We start from the raw sequence: 22,394 nt of genomic DNA, 5'->3' as shown, positions 1-22,394 counted from the left end.
GCCTCAGCCTCCTGAGTAGCTGGGACTATAGGCATGAGCCACTGCACACAGCTAATGTTTGTATTTTTAGTACAGACGGGGTTTTGCTGTGTTTGCCCAGGCGATCTGCTACACTCAGCTTCCCAAAGTGCTGGTATTACAGTGTGAGCCATTGCATCCAGGCTAAGGGGTGGCTTCTGAATCAGCCTGAGAGATTTTGCAGGAATGCTTTCCCTAAGAAGTGGGACTTGAAAGAATAGGAGTTTTCTTGGCAGACAATGATGGGTGAGGGGAGGTTATCACTTTTGGAAGCCCCTCCACCCCACCCAATTTGTTTTTGAATGAGGCTGATTTAAGCAGAAACTCATAGGAGTTTACTGGAAGGATACTGAATAGTTTGTAGAATGGCCATGAAGGCTGTAAAAACACTAGGCAGAGTCCAAGATCGCAGCAGAATGACGCTACAAAATTAGTCTCGTGCAGACCGTACTGTTCTGCTACTGAACAGCTATAGACTCCAGTTGTAGCTCTGGCCCTGGCAATCCCTGTGGGTGCCATTGTTGCCTCTGCCCGCTGCCAGGACGGATTTCCATCCTACCTGCTTTTTGTATTATTATTATTATTTTTTGAGACGGAGTTTCGCTCTTGTTACCCAGGCTGGAGTGCAATGGCGCGATCTCGGCTCACCGCAACCTCCGCCTCCTGGGTTCAGGCAATTCTCCTGCCTCAGCCTCCTGAGTAGCTGGGACTACAGGCATGCGCCACCACGCCCAGCTAATTTTTGTATTTTTAGCAGAGACGAGGTTTCACCATGTTGACCAGGATGGTCTCGAGCTCTTGACCTCGTGATCCACCCGCCTCGGCCTCCCAAAGTACTGGGATTACAGGCTTGAGCCACCGCGCCCGGCCGCTTTTTGTATTATTAATAGCTGTTGATTGAAAGTTGGGGATGGGCACATTGGATTGGCTGAGCCTAGGTCACATGCTGCCGCCTCAGCTGCAAGGGAGGGTGAGGGCAAGTACAGGACTTTTTCAGGTTCCCTGCTGGGAGTGGGGTTGGGAGTGGATTACAGCCTCACACCTAGATTCAAAAGGAAAGCAAGTCCCCTTAAGAAGAAGGGATTTCAAATGCCAGGTAGCCCTCTTCCTCTAGTGAGGGGACAAGGGTGAAGATATTCCAGGTAGTTGCATGTGAACATGTTAAAAAGGCCCGAAGGCGTGAGCCAGATGCAGTGCTAGGAGGTCTTCCAGTAACTCCAAAGGAGAAGGAGGAGAAGGGTGGGAAGGCCAGAAAGAAAGGCAGGGGACTTGTCTCCAAGGCCCAGTGTCAACAAGCTTTGACTTTCCTGTTACAGGGCTGCGGTAAACGTAACCGATTTTTCACTTAATACCATCTAATTTTCTTTCTTCCCAATTTCAAACTGGGGAGCAGTATACCCAGCTAAACTTCCCCAAGATTCCTTCCAGCTAATGGTAGCCAGGATACATAGTTTGGGTAAATTAGACATAAATGAGGGTTCTTGTCTCTCCCCTTCCTGGCTGAATGAATATGTAAGGTCCGAAGGTACAGCAACCATATTAGGACTATGAGATGAAAAGATGTATATGCATATAGAAAATGGCAAAGCAGAAAGAAGGAAAGAGGCGTTTCCTGTTCCTTCTGAGAATTTCCTATTCCCAGATTTCTTTGTTCTTTCTTTTTAAAAAAATGGTGACAAGTGACTATATATTTGAAACATCATTTCTTATTTACTTAAAAAAAATCTTGAAACAATAAGATATGATTTCACAAGAAAAAAGAGTTGTCAAATGAAGCTACCTTTACAGCTTGGAGAATACTGTTTAGACATAAAATTGGTCATTAATTTGCCTTTTTGATGGAATGTTTTAATTTATAATTTTGGATATCGCTCTTCCTTGGATTAACTTTTTTTTTTTTTTTTTGAGACAGAGTTTCACTCTTGTTGTCCAGACTGGAGTGTGGTGGCACTGTCTTGGCTCACTGCAACCTCTACCTCCTGGGTTCAAGCGATTTTCCTGCCTCATCCTCCAAGTAGCTGAAATTACAGGCACCTGCCCCCATGGCCAGCTAATTTTTGTATTTTTAGTAGAGATGGGGTTTTCACCATGTGGTCCAGGCTAGTCTTGAACTCCTGACCTCAGGTGATCTACCCGCCTCTGCATCCCAAAGTGCTGGGGTTACAGGTGTGAGTCACTGTGCCCAGCTAGGATTGACATTTTAATGCAGTGTCAAATATTTTTTAATTTTTAAAATGGAAACAAATAAGTTATACACCATTTTATTCTCTTGGATACAGGAATGGTATTAATCTCCCAGGTTTTTCGAGACAAATCCCTATGAGTTTAAGCCTCTAGAATTGGATTTTCTGTTATTTTCAGCTGAATGTAATCCTGACTGATACAGGAAAGGTGACCAGTTAGGAAACTAACGCAGCTGCTTGTAAGTGACTTAAATAGGGGAGGAAAGGGTGGGGGGGATTGGGCACAGAGGATGGATTGAAAATATAAATATGGGCTGGGTGCGGTGGCTCATGCCTGTAATCCCAGCAATTTGGGAGGCTGAGGTGGGTGGATCATGAGGTCAGGAGTTCAAGACCAGCCTGGCTAAGATGGTGAAATCCGGTCTCTATGAAAAATACAAAAAAATTAGCCGGCATGATAGCGGGCACCTGTAATCCCAGCTACTCGGGAGGCCAAGACAGAGAATTACTTGAACCTGGGAGGTGGAGGTTGCAGTGAGCCAAGATCACGCCACTATACGCCAGCCTGGGCAGCAGAGTGAGACTCCGTCTCAAAAAAGAAAATAGAAAAAAGAAATCGTAAACGTGGTGAGTGTGTGTGTTCAGTCAGGTCTCAAATAGAATGGGGCTGTGTGGGTGGAATCCACTTCAAGTACCACGGAAAACTATCCCTAGCCTTGAAGTATCAAAGAAGTCCGTAAGAGCACCTGGGAAGCATGGGGTGGGAGAGAGATGGTGAAAGTGGGTGGAAGGTAACAGACAGGGGATGTGTAGGGTTTCAATGATTAACCTCACAATTTTCTTATTTGAAACATAATACTGGGTCCATGTAGAAATTTTAGAAAACCCAGTTAAAAAAAAAAAAAAAAACTATTTAAGAAAATAAAAATCTCCCCAAATCACACCACCCAGGGATAATAATCCCTGCTAACATTTTGGTGTATTTCTTTCCAGTCTCCATTCATTCTCCAACTCTCTCTCTCTCTCCCATTCTTCCCACATAGATGGGTATATACAGGAATTGCTTAACAAAAACGTCATCATAATATGATATGCCGTTTTTTGATCTGTCCTACTTTTTGCATTTGGCAATGCATTGGGAAGGCCCGCCCACATTATTAACATCATTTTAATGGCTATATGTGTAGTGTTCCATTATGTGAATGTATCTAAGATGCTTTATAAGTAGAACTTTAAAATTGCTTTTATTATCTCCCATTTCATATCACTTTTGGATGTGGTCTGGAAACCGTTGGAAGTGATTCTGGGATGAAAGGGAAGGTGGCTAGCTTTGTTCTTAGTTTAGTAAGGTGATAGTATCATCAGGCTGTGGTAACCCGAAAACTTCAGTCAATATTTATATTCCTTTTATTTCTATTTTGCCAAGTTGCTCTTCACATGGAGCACGAGGAGCTACTTTGCCTTTTAGGACAGCGGAAGGACTTCTCTCTTGGTGTAAACAGTGCATATTTGCAGCACTGATATTTATCGGCTTTTTTACAGCGTGTAAAACTACTCCGTTAGCTGACAGGTATGGAAAATACAGAGAGAAGAGTAAGAGTTTTCATTTGAAGGCGTCTAATAAATAAATAAATAAAAGAAAAAATCGAAAAAATCAGAAGCACCCACTTCCGCAGCGAGCAGGGTTCGAACCTGCGCGGGGAGACCCCATTGGATTTCAAGTCCAACGCCTTAACCACTCGGCCATCGCTGCTGTGAAGACACACGGGAGGCGGAGACACTTTAGTGTAACAACCACTGAGCTGGCGCCAGGCCCGTGATTGGGCGGGGCGTGCACACTTCTGAGCTCTGCTCGGTGAGAGGTGTCCGGGCTGAGGGCTCGGGGTGCGGGAACTACAGCGTGGACGCGAAGAAATAATAGAAAGCACCCTAAGTAGAGGTACATTCAGATCTTAGAAACTCTTCCCTTCGCTGTGCTCCGAAAATCGCCACCTTGCCTGGCTTCTGGTCGCTGACCTGGTTTTCGCCCTCCCGCTGCTTTATTAGGTCTACGAGAGGGCTGTGAAACAAAGATCTGTTCCGTTCCGTGCTGCGGGCCCGCGCTCCCGAAAATTTTGCATTTCTGCGAGAGGAGTGTCTTCTTTGGCGTTTCCCGCCAAGACTGGGGAGTCGCTTTCAGAACAGTTTCTTGTGCGGATTGAGCCAGGAAGCGTGACAAGCCGGGATACTGGCCATCCTCCCCGGGCTTCTGCCCAATCAGCCGTCTCCTAGTTTTTAAATTCCCAGTGATCCTCTCATTGTCGAGCTTAACGGGAAGACGTCAGGCTGCAAGAGTGCTCTCCGCTCTATCAGCAGACGGGTGGCCTGGGACGTAGTCTGAGAACGAAGTTCTGCGCATTAGTCTGCCTTCATTACCATTAAATGCCGTTCATGCCTTCCCGGGTTCTGTGTGGCTTCTGCCCTAGGTGCTTTATCCGCGTTATTTCTTAAAACTGAGAACCGAGGTCTGTGCTATCTTTGGCCACCTCAGGGCACTGGGGCCTGGGGTTGTGTCCGCGGGTCGGCGCGGCTTATGCGCCGCACGTGGCGCCACGGGAGAGCCAGGTTGTGTCGGGTAACAGAAGGCCTTTCACTAGGTTAAGTTTCTAGAAGTGTTCATGGAAATGCCACCGTCATTCTCGTAATGGCACGTTTCATAATAAGGAAGGCAACTCGACCTTTGGAAGCCTCTATGTTAAGTGATTCCACTTGATAAGGTGTGTAAATTTTCTTGAGACCTTCTCATACCATTCTCTAAACCAAATTATGGTGCTAAGTGTCTACACTCATTTAATTGTGGAAGAGGAGTGGAATATTTGAGACTTGTAAGGACAAATTTTGTCTTATTTGAGATTGTTCTTTTAGGAATTTTATCTTTTAAAAAAAATTTTGGCAGAGCTATAAGAGGGATCCCATTTTGTCTATGAATACTGCATGGGAACAAAGTAATTCCCAGCATTGCCAGGCATAAATTTTATTGTAAACACAAAATTCACTTGCACTTTTTCCAATAGATGTTGTCCAAGAACTATGTTTTTATTTTTTAATCTTGTCCTTAGATTGTACCTGTGTCCTGGGATAACCTAGAATTTAACCTTACCATTTTACTCATTATATTTTAATTTTGAAGCCCTTTTAATCTTTCCTCTGTGCAGTTGAATGATGATAATATTTACTGAAAGCTCTTTTTCTTCTGTAACCTTTCCTTCCCTTTAAAGAATCCTCTTCACTTGCTTAAAAGCTTGACAGTAATGGGAATTGATTATGGTTAAAATTGCTCAATCAAAATTTTTACTTTGAGAGGGGTTTTTTTTTGGCGAGGGGCAGGAAGCAAGACTATGAGGAAAAGAATCGATTACAAAGTTATTGTGTATTTTGTGAGAACAATTGTGATTAAAATGTCTTTGCAACATTTCAAGTGAAATACCTATATTTAACATTTAACTTTTAGCTTGTTTGAGTTAATGTAGGCTTTTGAAACAGTGAAATAATATTTTTTTTTGCTGTTATCATAGTGCTAGAGTGAGCCAAGAGATCAAAATTGGTGTAATTCCATCCCCCCAAAAGTGTGAATTTCCAAATCCAAATGAGTTATTTTGGCTCCAACCTTAGGTCCCTACCATTGTCATTTTTTTGTTTTTTGAGACAAAGTCTTAACTCTGTCGTCGAGGCTGGAGTGCAGTGGAGCAATCTCAGCTCACTGCAACCTCCACCTCCCAGGTTCAAGCAATTCTCCTGCCTCAGCTTCCTGAGTAGCTGGGATTACAGGCACTTGCCACCATGTTCCGCTAATTTTTATATTTTTAGTAGAGATGGGTTTCACCATGTTGGTCAGGCTGGTCTCGAACTGCTGACCTTGTGATCCACCCACTTTGGCCTCCCAAAGTGCTGTGATTACAGGCGTGAGCCACCATGCCTGGCCTTTAGCATTGTCATTTAATTCAGTGAGTGGCAAGTTAGGAATACAGAAGTAAAATACATATGTTTCTAATTCATGACAATAATATCATAAAACATTGTTTTGCAACCATGTGCAAATTTTAGTTGGTAAAGAGCCACTGGTGATCCTGATGATCTCCTCCCTGCCACTCCCTGTTTCTGTTCTTTTATGTGGCAGTTTTTATTAAGCTAATTTGGTTTAACAGAGCATGTGATTGGGAGCAGCATGGCATTTCTTTGTTCTTTTATAGCAAATCAGAAATTTATCTTAAATTATTTTGATGGTTTTGGGAGCATATTATAAAATCATAGAAGTTTAATGCTGGAAGAAATATTAAAGCTGGTCCAATCTCTTCATCTAGAGATGGGAAACTGGTGCCCATGAATAGCTTGCCCAAGTTCACATAGCTAATTACAGTCACGCATTTCATAATGACACTTGGGTCAATGGTGGACTGCATATACAGCAGCAGTCCCATAAAACTCTAATACTGTATTTTCACTGTATCTTTTCTTTGTTTAGATAGATATGTTTATATACACAAACACTATTGTGTTACAATTGCCTACTGAATATGCTATATAAATTTGTAGTCTAGGAGCAATAGGCTACACCAGTGGTCACCAACCTTTTTGGCACCAGAGACCAGTTTTGTGGAAGACAATTTTCCACAGGCTAGGGGAGGAGGGATGGTTTTGAGATGACTCAAGTGCATTACATTTATTGTACACTTTATTCTATTATTATTACATCGTAATATACAATGAAATACACAGCTCACCATAATGTAGAATCAGTGGGAGCCCTGAGCTTGAGTTTGTTTTCCTGCAACTAGACAGTCCATCTGGGGGTGATGGGAGGCAGTGACAGATCATCAGGCAATAGATTTTCATAAGGAACACACAACCTAGATCACAGTAGGTTGTGCACTTTACAGCAGGGTTCATGCTCCTGTCAGAATCTAATGCTGATCTGACAGCATTGCTTAGCTGCCTTGTGTGCTTTTGCATTTCACCTGAAAGGAATAGGTTTGACAACAACTGCAGAGTTTTAGAGGCTTTGCCACTATTTAGGATTCTTCTTTGTAATTTTATATGAATTGGAGAATAACTAGGTATATGTTTTGGATACCATATGTGAGAGGACAGTACAAATTGGACAAAGAAAATTATGAAGTTATTGGCAATAAAACTTTCATTAAGATTTAGTCAGTAAATTAAAGCTATCATGAAAAGTGATGGAAATAATTGTCAAGGAGTTGCTACATTGCAAATGACCGTACTTTTAAAGCTTAAGCAATTAATTGTGGGTTGCTTTTTAGTCACTGTGATACTTATACATAAATGTTTGAAGAAGATTGAAGATATAGCCTAGTTAGCACGAGGGCAGCTTACTTATGGGATTTTCCTACCTAATCAATCTCTTAATGCCATGACCAATTAAGAAGTAAGAAGTAGAATCAAGAAGGATGGTGTCTTCTTTTATTAAATGGTTGGTGCCAGTGTAATATTCAACCTCGAATTCTCAAAAAAGTAGTTTTCTTTGACTTTGTAATAGCAGAGATCTAGACCTACCGAAGACATCTTAATCTATTTTTTTTAAAGATTAGATATAGAAGGGCAGAATAAGCTTGTTAAGAATGAAATCTTATACCCAGTTATTTATAGAATTGAATTGATTCCCTATAAAACTATCGACAAGCTCTATATATGGGATTGATGTAATGGGGATTTTATAAAGACAATTGAAATGAACAATTTTAAAGATTACATTAAAATACAGCTATGATCAATATATTAGGATTATAAATGGGACATAACTAGATCTGCAGACCACCCTAATTATAACTTTAAGGAATCTTAATTATAGCACTGTTTTATTTCTTTACAAAATACTGTCATCCCTTTAATTCTTATTTTTTGGGGGGCTATTAAATTATATGTGAAAACCAACTATTTTTTTTAAAAATTATTTATTTATTTATTTATTTATTTATTTTTTTAAAGACGGAGTTTCACCATGTTGGTCAGGCTGGTCTTGAACTCCCGACCTCAGGTGATCCGCCCGCCTTGGCCTCCAAAGTGCTTGGATTACAGGCGTGAGCCACCACGCCCGGCTATTTTTTCTTGACTATATTAGTCAGGGTTCTCTAGAGAAACAGAGCTGCTAAGTTATATGCATATATATATGTGTATGTATATATATATACCTGTACACATGAGGAGATTTATTACAGCTAGTGCTCAACTTATGACCACGATTGGTTCCGACAGACCGGTTGTAACACGATTTGGTCGTTAAGCTGAGTAGGCTATATGTTCAGTACTGTGAAATGATGTTATAAAAATCTTTAAGTCATTTTATCATAATTTTCTTTCATTATTGTTATACATCATAATTTTCTTTGTTCATTTTATGCCATTTGTATCATCTCTACACCATTTGGTTCTTATTTTTACATTTGTCAGGTTTAAGTAAAACACTGCATTACCAGTACAACTGGTTTAATATTTGCAAAACATACAAAATTACAAAATACAGGTGCATACAAAAATACAAAATACAGGTGTGAAAAATACCATAGGAAACATTTTCCCAATTGCAAAACATATCAAAATATATAAACAGGTACGAAACATTTTATTGGCCGCTGGTGCTTGGCTGTGGATCGTTGATGTCGTCATCTGAGGCAGCAGTTGGGGTGATTGGAGTTGGTTTTTTCATCAACATGGTGAGCTTTGTCTGAATTGTATGTTTCTTTTTTTCTTCATAAATTTCTGATATGGACGAAACACATCGTGCGCCATCCGTTCAATCCTTGCAAGTCGTTCGATGTTTGGGTCCATTGCTTCGAAATGTATAAGAAGTTTATTGGGAGGGGTTTGATGAAAAATATCCAAGACACAAAACACCAATTGCTGTACCGACTCAGGGATAACAGATGAAATGGTGCAGGCGGAGATGGTAGTGCTGCCGGAAGCTGGTCCGCACTGTCGTACACCCAGCTGGGCAACGTTTGCGCTGCCAGACGCGGAGCAGTCGTGGCTAGCGATTGTGGTCGTAAAGCCAAATGATCGTAAGTTGCATAGGTCGTAAGTCGATCAATACCTGTACCGGAATTGCCTTATGTGGTTAGGGAGGCTGAGATGTCTCATGATCTGCCATCTGCAAGCTGGAGGACCAGGAAAACTGGTGGTGTAGTTCAGTTCAGGTCTGAAAGCTCGAGAACCAAGAATGCTAACGTCTAGGGGCAGATGGATGTCTCAATTCAAGAAGAAGAAAATTCACCCTTCATCTGCCTTTTTGTTCTATTTAGGCCCTCATGAATGATAGCATACTGCCTGCCTGCATTGGTAAGGGTGGTCTTCTTTACTCAATCCTCTGATGCAAATGTTTATCTCTTCTGGAGATACCCTCACAAACATACCCACAGATAACATTTTACCAGATATCTGGACATCTGTATTAGTCAGGGTTCTCTAGAGGGACAGAACTAATAGGATAGATGTATATATGAAAGGGAGTTTATTAAGGAGAATTGACTCACATGATCAGAAGATGAAGTTCCACTATAGGCTGCCTGCAAGTTGAGGAGCCAGGAAGCCAGTGGTGGGTCACTCCGAGTCCCAAAACCTCAAAAGTAGGGAAGCTGACAGTGCAACAGCCTTCAGTCTGTGGCCAAAGGTCCAAGAGCCCCTGGTAAACCACTCGTGCAAGTCCAAGAGTCCAGAAGCTGAAGAACTTTGAATCTGATGTTTGAGGGCAAGAAGCATCCAGCACAGGAGAAAGGTGAAGGCCAGAAGACTCAGCAAGCCTGTTCTTTCTCACTTCTGCCTACTTTATTCTAGCCATATTGGCAGCTGATTAGATGATGCCCACCCAGATTGAGGGTGGGTCTGCCTCTCCCAGTCCACTGACTCAAATGTTTATCTCCTTGACAACAGTCTCACAGACCCACCCAGGAACAATACTGTGTATCCTTTAATCCAATCAAGTTAACACTCAGTATTAACCATCACGGTGTCCATTAGCCCAGTAAAGTTCATGCCTAAAATTAACCATTATGTTGACCTTAGAGAGCTCATCTATGCACATGCCTTTAAATACACAGAGATATTTGCTAAATATTGTTTAGGGGCCGGGTGCAATGGCTCACGCCTGTAATCCCAGCACTTTGAGCGGCCAAGGTGGATAGATCACCTGAGGTCAGGAGTTTAAGACTGTCCTGGCCAACATGGTGAAAGCCCGTCTCTACTAAAAATATTTAAAAAAATTAGCCAGGTGTGGTGGTGTGTGTGCTGTAATCCCAGCTACTCGGGAGGCTGAGGCAGGAGAATTACTTGAACCCAGGAGATGGAGGTTGCAACAGTGCCACTGCATTCCAGCCTGGGTGACAGAGTGAGACTCTGTCTCAAAAAAGAAAAAAAGTATTGTTTAAAGCTGCCATGTTTAGGGATAGTTTGTCATACGACAATAGATAACTAAGGCATTCAGTTTTTTCCTCTAGAACTAGATTCCTTTGCTCCCTTCCATGTTTGTGTCAGATGTTTTCTGTTCACCCAGCAGGCAGGAAAACACTCTTGATTTATTAAAATGGCTAGCACAGTGCTTAAAATATAGTAGGTACTCAGTATATGATGATTATCTCTTTGTTGTGAAAACAATATGATAATGTTAATAACAAGTTTGAAAAATAGAAAAAACCAACTCAACCTACCTAGGTCTTTTAAAAACTATTCTTTTACTCTTTTCTCCTATACTTACATTATATTTTTATGTAGTTGTAACTGTGTATATGGTAAATTTTTTGCTTTTGTTATATTGAGGTAAAATTCACCATTTTAACCATTCAAGTGTATGATTAAATGGTTCCATTACATTCATAATACTGTTACTGTCACTACTATATATTCCAGAACGTTTCCATTAATCCAAGAGGAAAACCTGTACTCATTAAGCAACCACTCTTCACTCCCCACTTTCCTTAGCCCCTGAAATCACTAATCTGCTTTCTGTCTCTGTAGTTTGCCTATTACATTTTATGTAAATGGAATAATACAATATGTGGCTTTTTGTGTCCATTTTTTTCTCTTAGCATGTTTGCAAGGTTTGTCCATGTTATAGCATGTATTGCTACTTCATTTCTTTGTTAGTGTTTTGAAAAGATTGTTACCTTTTAAAAAATAATTTATTTTTATTGATGTATAATAGATGTACATTGTTTTGAGGTACATATGATAATTTAATACATTCATATGATTTGTAAATATTAAATCAGTGTAGTTGGGATATCCATCAACTTAAATATTTGTCTTTTTTATGCTAGAAACATTTGAATTATTCTCTTCTAGCTTTTTTGAAATGTACAATAGACTACTGTAAACTATACTGATTTATCTAAAACTAGGTCTTCTTTCTTCTATTAAAATATTGAATGGGTATAAATATATACTCATTAATCAACTTCTTTTCATTTCCCCATTCCCCCCACCCTACCTAGCCTCTGGTAACCACCAATCTACTCTCTGTCTTCATAAGATCTACTGTTTTACCTCCCACATATGAATGAGAACATGCAATATTTGTCTTTCTATGCTTGGCTTATTTCACCTAACATAATGAACTTCAGTTCCATCCATGTTTTGCAAATGACAGGATTTCATTCTTTTTTATGATAGAATAATATTCTATTGTGTATTTATGCCACATTTTAAAAATCCACTCTTCCATTGATGAGCATTTAGATTCATTCCATATTTTGGCTATCATGGATAGTGCTTTAATAAATATGGGAGTGTATATGTCTTCTTGACATACTGATTTTCTTTCTTTCTTTCCTTTCTTTTCTTTCTTTCTTCTCTCTTTCTTTTTCTTTCTTTCTTTCTTTCTTTCTTTCTTTCTTTCTTTCTTTCTTTCTTTCTTCTTTCTTTCTTTCTTTTCTTTCTTTCTTTCTTTCTTTCTTTTCTTTTTCTTTCTTCTTTTTTTTGAGATGGAGTCTTGCTCTTGTCGCCCAGGCTGGAGTGCAATGGCACGATCTGGGCTCACTGCAACCTCTGCCTCTTGGGTTCAAGTGATTCTCCTGACTCAGCCTCCTGAGTAGCTGGGATCATAGGTGTGATTTTTGTGTTTTTAGTAGAGATGGGGTTTCACTATGTTGGCCAGGCTGGTCTTGAACTTCTGACCTCAACTGATCCACCTGCCTCGGTCTTCCAAAGTGCTGGGATTACAGGCATGAGCCACCGATTTTCTTTTTTTTTTTTTTGAGACAGAGTCTTGTTTGTCGCCAGGCGCCAGCGTGGAGTGCAGTGGCACAATCTCGGCTCACTGCAATTTCCGCCTCCTGGGTTCAAGCAGTTCTTCTGCCTCAGCCTCTTGAGTAGCTGGGACTAAAAGTGCGAGCCACCACGCCCCGCTAATTTTTGCATTTTTTTTTTAGTAGAGACGGGTTTCACCATGTTGGCCAGGATGGTCTCGACCTCTTGACCCCGTGATCCGCCCACCTCGGCTTCCCAAAGTGCTGGGATTACAGGCATGCGCCACCGTGCCTGGCTGCACCGATTTTCTTTCTTTTGAATATAGACTCAGTAGTAGAATTGGTGGATCATATGGTAGTCCCGTTTTTAGTCTTTTGAGAAACCTCCATGCTGTTTTCCATAGGGGCTGTACTAATTTACATTCTTGTCAACAGCGTACAATGGTTTCCCCTTTTTTACATTCTTGCCAGCATTAGTTATTGCTTGTGTTTTTGATAAGAGCCATTTAAGCTAGGGTGAGATGAGACCTCATTGTAGTTTTGATATGCATTTCTCTGATGGTTAGTGATGTTCAGCATTTTTTTTCATATACCCGTTGCCATTTGTATTTGTATGTCATTATCGTTTTTTTTTTTTTTTTAAAGACAAGGTCTTATCCTGTCACCCGAGGTGGAGTGTAGTGGGGCTATCATAGGTCACTGCAGTCTTGAACTCTTGGGCTCAAGTGATCCTCTTGCCTCAGCCTCCCAAGTAGCTAGGACTACTACAGACATGGCTAATTTTTAATTTTTTTTTTGTAGAGATGGGTTCTCGCTATATTGTCCAGGCTGGTCTCAAACTTCTGCCCTCAGTTGATCCTTCCACGTCAGCTTCCCAAAGTGCTGAGGTGACAGGCTTGAGACGCCATGTCCAGCCATGCATGTCTTCTTTTGAGAAATATCTGTTCAGCTCTTTTGCCCGTTTTTTGATCAGAGTATTATTATTATTTTTTCCATTGAGTTGTTTGAGCTCCTTATATATTCCGGTTATTAATCCTTTGTCAGATGGATAGTTTGCAGATCTTTTCTTCCATTCTGTGGGTTGTTTCTGCATTTTGTTGATTGTTTCCTCTGCTGTACAGGAGACTTTTATCTTGATAAAATCCCATGTGTCTATTTTTGCTTTGGTTGCCTGTGCTTTTGTGGTGGGTTTTTTTTTTTTTTTTTTTTTTTTTTTTGAGACAGAGTCTCACTATGTCACCAGGCGCCAGGCTGGACTGCAGTGGCGCGACCTCGGCTCACTGCAACCTCCGTCTCCCGGGTTCAAGCAATTCTCCTGCCTCAGCCTCCCGAGTAGCTGGGACTACAGGCGTGCGCCACCATGCCCAGCTAGTTTTTTTGTATTTTTAGTAGAGACAGGGTTTCACCATGTTGGCCACGATTGTCTCCATCTCTTGACCTCGTGATCCACCCGCCTTGGCCTCCCAAAGTGCTGGGATTACAGGCGTGAGCCACTGCCCTGGCCGCTTTTGTGGTCTTAAACAGAAAATCTTGCCCAGACCAATGTCCTGGAGCATTTCCCCAATGTTTTCTTCTGTTAATAGTAGTTTCGTGGTTTCAGGTCTTAGACTTAAGTCTTTTATCCATTTTGATTTGATTGTTGTGTATGGTGAGAGATAGGGGTCTAGTATCATTGTTTCTTTTTTAAAATTTTATTTTAAGTTCTGGGATACATGTGCAGAATGTGCAGGTTTCTGACATAGGTAAATGTGTGCCATGGTTGTTTGCTGTACCTATCAACCCATCACGTAGGTATTAAGCCCTACATGCATTAGCTGTTTATCATGATGATTTCCCTCCCTCCCTCCCCCAACAGGCTCTAGTGTGTATTGTTCCCCTCCCTGTGTCCATGTGTTCTTATTATTCAGCTACCACTTATAAGTAAGAATATGCAGTATTTGGTTTTCTATTCCTGTATTAATTTCCTGATGATAATGGCTTCTAGCTCCATCTATGTCCCTGCAAAGGACATGATCTTGTTCCTTTTTATGGCTGCATAGTATTCCATGGTGTATATGTACCATATTTTCTTTAGTCTATCATTAATGGGCATTTTTATTTTTATTGTGTCTCTTTGATTCTTCTCTCTTTTCTTCTTCATTAGTCTAGCTAGCCGTCTACCTATTTTATTAATGTTTTCAACAACACCAGCTCCTGGATTCATGGATTATTTTCAAGGGTTTTTTGTGTCTCTAGCTCCTTCAGCTCTGCTCTGATCTTAGTTATTTATTGTCTTCTGATAGCTTCTGGATTTTTTTGCTCCTGCTTCTCTAGTTATTTTAGTTGTGATGTTACGGTATCAATTTGAATCTTTCTTGCTTTCTGATGTGGGCATTTAGTGCTATAAATTTCCCTCTTAGCACTGCTTTAGCTGCATCTCAGAGATCCTGGTACGTTGTCTCTTTTTTCTTATTGGTTTCAAAGAACTTCTTGATTTCTGTTTTAATTTCTTTATTTACCTACGACTCACTCAGGAGCAGGTTGTTCAATTTATGTAGTTCTGTGGTTTTTGAGTCTGTTTCTTAATCTTGAGTTCTAATTTGATTGCACTGTGGTCTGAGAGATATTTATGATTTCATTTCTTTTGCATTTGCTGAGGAGTATTTCCAATTACGTGGTACTGGGAAGAATGTATATTCTGTTTTCCTTGGGTGGAAAGTTCTGTAGATATCTATCAGGACCCTTGATCAGTTCAAGTTTTGAATATCCTTGTTGATAGTCTATCTTGATGATCTGTGTAATATTGACAGTGGGGTGTTAAAGTCTCCCACTATTATTGTGTGGTAGTCTTAGTCTGTTTGTAGGTCTCGAAGAGCTTGTTTTATGAATCTCAATGTTTCTGTATTGGGCGCATATATGTTTAGGACTGTTAGCTCTACTTGTTGAATTAATCCCTTTATCATTAGGTACTGCCCTTATCTTTGTTGATTGTTGTTGGTTTAAAATCTGTTTTGTCAGAAAGTAGGATTGCAACCACTGCTTTTGTTTTTCTTTTCATTTGCTTGGTAAGTATTCCTCCATCCCTTTATTTTGAGCCTATGAGTTTCTTTGCACTCGAGATGAGATGGGTCTTTTGAAGATAGCACCCCAATGCGTTTTGACTCTATTCAAATTGCCAGTCTGTGTGTTTTATTTGGGGCATTTAGCTCATTTACACTTATGGTTAAAATCATCATGTGCTAATTTGATCCTGTCATCATGATGCTAGCTGGTTATTTTGCCCATTAGTTGATGCAGTTTCTTCATAGTGTTGACGGTCTTTATAATTTGGTATGTTTTTGCAGTGGCTGGTACCAGTTTTTTCTTTCCATATTTAGTACTTCCTTCAGGAGCTCTTGCAAGCTGGCCTGGCAGTGACGAATTCCCTCAGCATTTGCTTGTCTGTAAAAGATTTTATTTCTCCTTTGCTTAGAAGCTTAGCTTGGTTGAATATGAAATTCTGGGTTGGAAATTTTTTTTGTTAAGAATATTGAATATTGGCCCCCACTCTCTTCTGGCTTGTAGGGTTTCTGCCAAGAGGTCTGCTGTTAGTCTGATGGGCTTCCCTTTGTAGGTGACCTGCCTTTCTCTCTGTCTGCCCTTAACATTTTTTCCTTCATTTGACCTTGGAGAATCCGATGGTTATATTTCTTGGGGTTGATCTTCTTGTGAAGTATATTACTGGAGTTCTTTGTATTTCCTGAATTTGAATGTTGACCTGTTTTACTAGTTTGGGGAAGTTCTCCTGGATGATATCCTGAAGTGTGTTTTCCAACTTGGTTCCATTCTTCCTGTCTCTTTCAGGTACTCCCGTCAGTTGTAGGTTCAGTCTTTTTAATGTAGTCCCATAATTCTCAGAGGTTTTGTTAGTTCCTTTTCATTCTTTTTCTTTTTCTAATCTTGTCTTCCTGTTCTATTTCAGCAAGATAGTATTCAAGCTCTGATGTTCTTTCTTCCCCATTTGTGATCAATTCAGCTATTGATACTTGAGTTTGCATCAGAAAGTCCTTGTGCTATATTTTTCAGCTCCATCAGGTCATATTGTTCCTTTCTAAACTGGTTATTCTAGTTAACAACTCCTGTAACCTTTTATCATGGTTCTTAGCTTCTTTGCATGCTCCTTTAGCTCAGCGAAGTTTGTTATTACCCACCTTCTAAAGCCTATTTCTGTCAATTCACCCATCTCAGCCTCTGCCCAGTTCTATGCCCTTGCTGGAGAGGTGTTGTGATCATTTGGAAGAGAAGAGGCACTCCAGCTTTTTGAGTTTTTGGTGTTTTTTGTTGATTCTTTCTCATCTTTATGAGTTTGTCTAGTTTCTATCTTTGAGGCTGGTGACCTTTGAATGTGTTTTTGTGAAGACTTTTTTTGTTGATGCTGTTGTTGCTTTCTGCTTGTTTTTTCTTTTATCAGTCAGGCCCCTCTTCTGTAGGTCTGCTGGGGTTTGCTGAGGTTTCACTTCAGGCCCTATTTCCCTGGGTCCCTCTCGTATCTGGAAATGTTACCTAAGGACACTGAAAAACAGCAAAGATGGATGCCTACTCCTTCCTTTGGGATTTCTGTCCTCAAGGGGCACTGACCTTGTCTCAGTCTCCTTCAGTTCAGCTTTGATTTTGGCTATTTCTTGTCTTTTGCTAGCTTTGGGATTTGACTGCTCTTGGTTTTCTAGTTCTCTTAGTTGTGATGTTAGGTTGCTAACTTGTGATCTTTCTAATTTTTTTTTTTTTTTGAGACAGAGTCTCACTTTGTTGCCCATGGTGAAGTGCAGTGGCACAGTCTCAAGTCACTGTAACCTCCACCTCCCGGGTTCAAATGATTCTCCTGCCTCAGCCCCCTGAGTTGTTGGGATTATAGGTGCCTGGCACTGTGCCTTGCTAATTTTTGTATTTTTAGTAGAGACAGGGTTTCACCATCTTGGCCAGGCTCATCTTGAACTCCTGACTTCATGATTCACCTGCCTCAGCCTCCCAAAGTGCTGGGATTACAGGCATGAGCAACTGTGCATGGCAAGATCTTTCTAACTTTTTGATGTGGGCATTTAGTGCTATAAATTTCCCCTTTAACACTGCCTTTGCTGTGTCCTAGAGATTTTGGTATGTTGTGTCTTTGTTCTCATTAATTTCAAGGAAATTCTTGCTTTCTGCCTTATTTTCATTGTTTACCCAAAAGTCTTTCAGGGGCAGGTTATTCGATTTCCATGTAATTGTGTGGGTTTGAATGAATTTCTGTTTTAATTTCTAATTTGATTGCATTGTGTTCCAAGAGATTGTTATGACTTCAGTGCTTTTTCATTTGCTGAGGAGCATTTTACTTCTGATTATGTGGTTGATTTTATAGTATGTTCCATGTGGCAATGAGAAGAATGTATATTCTGTTGCTTTTGGATGCAGAGTTCTGTAGATATCTGTCAGGTCTATTTGATCCAGTGCTGAGTTCAGGTCCTGAATATCTTTGTTAGTTTTCTGTTTCAATAATCTGTCTAACATTGTCAGTGGGGTACTAAAGTCTACCACTCTCATTGTGTGGAAGTCTAAGTTTCTTTGATGGTCTCTAGAAACCTGCTTTATTAATCTGGGTACTCCTATGTTGGGTGCAGATAATTCGGGATTGTTAGATTTTGTTGAATTGAACCCTTTACCATTATTTAATGCCTTTCTTTGTCTTTTTTGATGTTTGTTGGCTTATGGTTATTTTGTCAGAAACTTGGATTGCAACCCCTGCTTTTTAATTTTCCATTTGCTTGGTAGATTTTTTTCTATCTCTTTATTTTGAGCCTACTTTTGCCATTGAATGTGAGATGGGCCTCTTGAAGACAGCATATCAGTGGGTCTTGGTTCTTTATTTAACTTGCTATTCTTTGTTTTTAATTGGGGCATTTAGCCAATTTAATTTCAAGGTTAGTATTGACATGTGCAGATTTGATCTTGCCATCATGATGTTAACTTGTTATTTTTTTTTTTTGGGACGGAGTTTCGCTCTTGTTACCCAGGCTGGAGTGCAATGGTGCGATCTCGGCTCACCGTACCTCCGCCTCCTGGGTTCAGGCAATTCTGCCTCAGCCTCCTGAGTAGCTGGGATTACAGGCACGCGCCACCATGCCCAGCTAATTTTTTGCATTTTTAGTAGAGACGGGGTTTCACCGTGCTGACCAGGATGGTCTCGATCTCTTGACCTCGTGATCCACCCGCCTCGGCCTCCCAAAGTGCTGGGATTACAGGCTTGAGCCACCGCACCCGGCCAACTTGTTATTTTTTATACTTGTTTATGTGGTTGCTTTATAATGTTACTGCTCTGTATACTTCAGTGTATTTGTGTAGTGGGTGATAATGGTCTTTTCTTGCCATATTTAATACTTCCTTCAGGAGCTCTTGTAAGGCAGGTCTGGTGTTTATGAATTGCTTCAGCATTTGCTCATCTGAAAGGGGATCTTGCCTCTTTTTTCCTTAGTCTAGCTAAAGGTTTATTGATTTTGTTTATTTTTTCAAAAACTAACTTTTCATTTGGTTGATCCTTTGTATTTTTTTTGTCTCAATTTCTTTTATTTCTGTTCTGATTTTTATTGTTTTTTTTCCTTCTAATTTGGGGTTTGGTTTGTTCCTGCTTTCTAGTTTCTTGGGGTGCATTGTTATATTTGTTTGAAGTCCTTCTATTTTTTTGATACAGGTGTTTATGGCTATAAACTCCCTTAGTACTGCTTTTCTCTATTGCATAGATTTTGGCATGTTGTATTTTCATTTTCATTTATTTCAAGACATTTTAAAATTTCTTTCTTAATTTCTCCATTGATCCATTGGTCATTCAGGAGTATGTAATTTAATTTCTATGTGCTTGTGATGTTTCCAGGGTTCCTCTTATTATTGATTTCTAGTTTTATTCTATTGTGCTTTAAAAAGGTATTCGATATGATTTCTTCTCTTTTGGATTTGTTCAGACTTGTTTTTGGGCCTGACATATGGTCTTTTCTGTAGGATGTCCTATGTGCTGATGAAAAGAATGTGTATTCTGTAGCAGTTGGTGAAATGTTCTGTAAATGTCAGGCCTCTTAGGTCTAGTGTGTAGCTTAAATCTGATGTTTCTTTGTTCTTTTAAAAATTGTGGTAAAATATACGTAACATAAAATTTACCATTTTAACTACTTGTATTCAAACTATTCAGGAGCATTAAGTACATTTACAATGTTTTGTAACCATCACCACTACCCATTTCCAGAATTTTTTAATCATCCCTAACAGAAACTCTGTAGCCAATAAATGGTAACCTTACTTTCCTTCCTGCCCCTAGTTTCTGGTAACTTCTATTTCACTTTCTGACTCTGTCAGTCTCTCATATAAGTGGAATTATACAATACTTATCCCTTTGTGTCAGGCTTATTTCACTTAGCATAATGCCTCAAGTTTTGTCCAAGTTATAGTATATATCAGAATTTATTTCTTTTTGCTGAATAATATTTATTGTGTATATATACCACATTTTGTTCATCCATTCATTTGATAATGGACACTTGGTTCCTTCAAGCTTTTGGCTGTTGTAAAAAATGCTACTGTGAACATTGGTGTGCAAGTATCACTTAATTTCTTTTTATGGCTGAATAATACTTCAATGCACGAGTATGCACATTTTGTTTATCCATTCATTGGATTATTTCTACCTTTGACTATTATGAATACTGTTGCTGTGACCATTTATGTACAAGTCTTTGAACATCTGTTTTTAGGTATTCTCTTGAGTATACACCTAGGAGTAGAATTGCTGGGTTGTATGGTAACTCTATGTTTAACTTTTTGAGGAACTATCAAACTGTTTTCTATAGCAACTGTACTGCACCATTTTATATTTCCTCCAGTGATATATGAGGGTTTTGATTTCTGCATATCCTAGTCAATGCTTCCTTTCTTTATTTTTAAAAAAATTATAACCATTTTAGTAAATGTGATGCGATATCTCATTGTGGTTTTGATTTGCATTTCCCTAATGACTAATGATGTTGAGCTCTTTTTATGTGCTTCTTGGCCATTAATAGATTTCCTTGGGACAAATGATTATTCAAGTCCTTTACCCATTTTTGATCTGAGTTTTTTGTTGTTAATTAACATAACTTAATTATATCCTTTCTTTCTGTCATTGTGGTTATTATTTTAATAACTGCATAATTGTCCATTGAGGTGATATACTATATTTTATTTCCTGATTCTTTTATATCTTATTCTTCCTACTTCAACATCCACTCGAAACTGCAGATTCTTATTTCATCATCTTCCTATTTTGCACATATACTTCTTCCCAGACTTGAGATATGTTAATGTTAGTGTACCATTTCTCAAAGGATGCTCTACAGAGCACTTGCATTAAGATCACGTAAGTGAGCCTGTGTGTGTGTGTGTGTGCCTGCACGTGTGTGCACTCGCTGGAAGGGTGGGCATGTTGAAAGTTTACATTTCCAACCTTGCTCTAGACCTATTGTGTCACAGTGTTGAGGACATTGTATACCTTTAAAAACAGTGATACATGTTACTTGAAGAAATATTGCATACCTTTTAAAAAGCTATTTTGTAAAATTTACTTTATCTTAAAGACATTTCCATGTTGATATATGTATGTATAATCACCTATATCATTATTTTAATGTTCGTGTATGTATCATAGGTTTATTTTCTTTAAACTCATGTTATAGGACATTTAGATTATTTATAACTCTCCATGGTTATAAACCATATTGCTTGCTTCTTATAAATTTTTTAAATACTTGTCTGATTATTTCTCTGGGACAAGCCCTTAGATATATAATTTTTGGTCAAAGTATGTAATTTCAAAAGGATTTTAGTGGCAAATTGCCCTACAGAAATGTTTTCCCAGTTTACATTCATATGAGGAATATCTTAGTATATGCTTCTTTAGAGCTTTGACTTCCTTATGCCTATACTTTTATCAGTCTTTCAAATCTTGGTCAATAAGCAATAAATAGTATCTTCTTATTTTGACTAATGATTTAGCTCATGTTAATTATTTCTATATGTAATAGGTAAAATCTTTCATATTATTCTCTTCTGCTAGAGATTATTCCTTTTTCCAGGATTATATATATCTTTGAGTCTTATATTTCTTTTTATTCATCCTTACTGGAGTGTTGCCTGGTTAGTCACTGAATAATTTTTTTATATATTTGACTTGAATTCTCAAAAATAGTAGATTCTTCAACTCAACTCCAGATTCAGAATATATAATAGTTGATTTTTAGTCTTGTCTGCACACTGATTCTGACCATAGTCAGGAGCTTTATCTTCACACAGTTCTTGGATTTACATTTTAAAAGTTAGGACAATTTAATTTGAATTAATTAAATGTAGGGTTAATATTTGAACAGAAGTTATGGTAATTTTGTTTATTGGCCAGGAAAAGAGAAAAGAGGAAGGTTACTTAATAAGGTCTTATGTATATAAGTGGGTATTACAGAGGAGATAGAAAGAACTAAAACTCTACCTATAAAAATTTAGGCTAGATGTAATTTAAATAATCCATTGTGGTTATGAGACTTTAAAATAAATTTCCTAGTGGAAAATGAGTATTTTGTGAAAAATTGGGCTCAGGTAGAACTTTTTCATGGAAAGGGAAACTATAAATTTCTGAAGAATAGGGACTGTGGCTTCTTTAGCTATTTTTAAATCTCTTAACGCCACAGCCAAATTTAGGTTCTGACTGCCAGGTAGTTGCCCAGAATGTACCCTTACAAGAGTTACTAAAGCATGAGTAGCAATATAATAGGGAGGATGAAGTTGTGTTTTCTAGAATACCTAGCAGGAAGAGAGGTAAATATGGTAGAAAGGAGTGACATTTGGAGTGGAGGGAGTATTTGTGGGAAAGGTATGTGACATTTCCAAGGGAACGTGCTCCAGTAATGAAAGATGTTGCCAAACTGTTTTCTAAGGATGGTGAATCCAGCTAAGTGGT

At 39.2% G+C, this 22,394-nt stretch overlaps 1 protein-coding gene and 1 non-coding gene across 2 annotated transcripts in view; one reads left to right on the top strand and one right to left on the bottom strand.

Annotated features, from left to right (window-relative positions):
- Positions 1–3,872: 3,872 nt before the first annotated feature.
- On the bottom strand, positions 3,873–3,954 carry TRNAS-UGA. Its single transcript has one exon. It is a non-coding gene; the product is annotated as a tRNA-Ser (tRNA).
- A 146-nt stretch (positions 3,955–4,100) lies between these two features.
- The window catches only part of CTNNA3 (catenin alpha 3), a 1,791,515-nt gene continuing 1,773,221 nt past the window's right edge, over positions 4,101–22,394 (top strand). Inside the window, exon 1 of the mRNA XM_032252666.1 lies at positions 4,101–4,140. The gene's annotated coding sequence lies outside the window, so the exon portion shown is untranslated. The remainder of the gene's footprint in view (positions 4,141–22,394) is intronic.

This window comes from Sapajus apella, unplaced genomic scaffold, assembly GCF_009761245.1.
Source record: "Sapajus apella isolate SASKATOON/1434 unplaced genomic scaffold, GSC_monkey_1.0 scaffold78, whole genome shotgun sequence".
Taxonomy (NCBI): Eukaryota; Metazoa; Chordata; class Mammalia; order Primates; family Cebidae; genus Sapajus; species Sapajus apella.
Note: the sequence above shows the minus strand (reverse complement) of the source record. Positions and strands in the feature narration are given on the sequence as shown.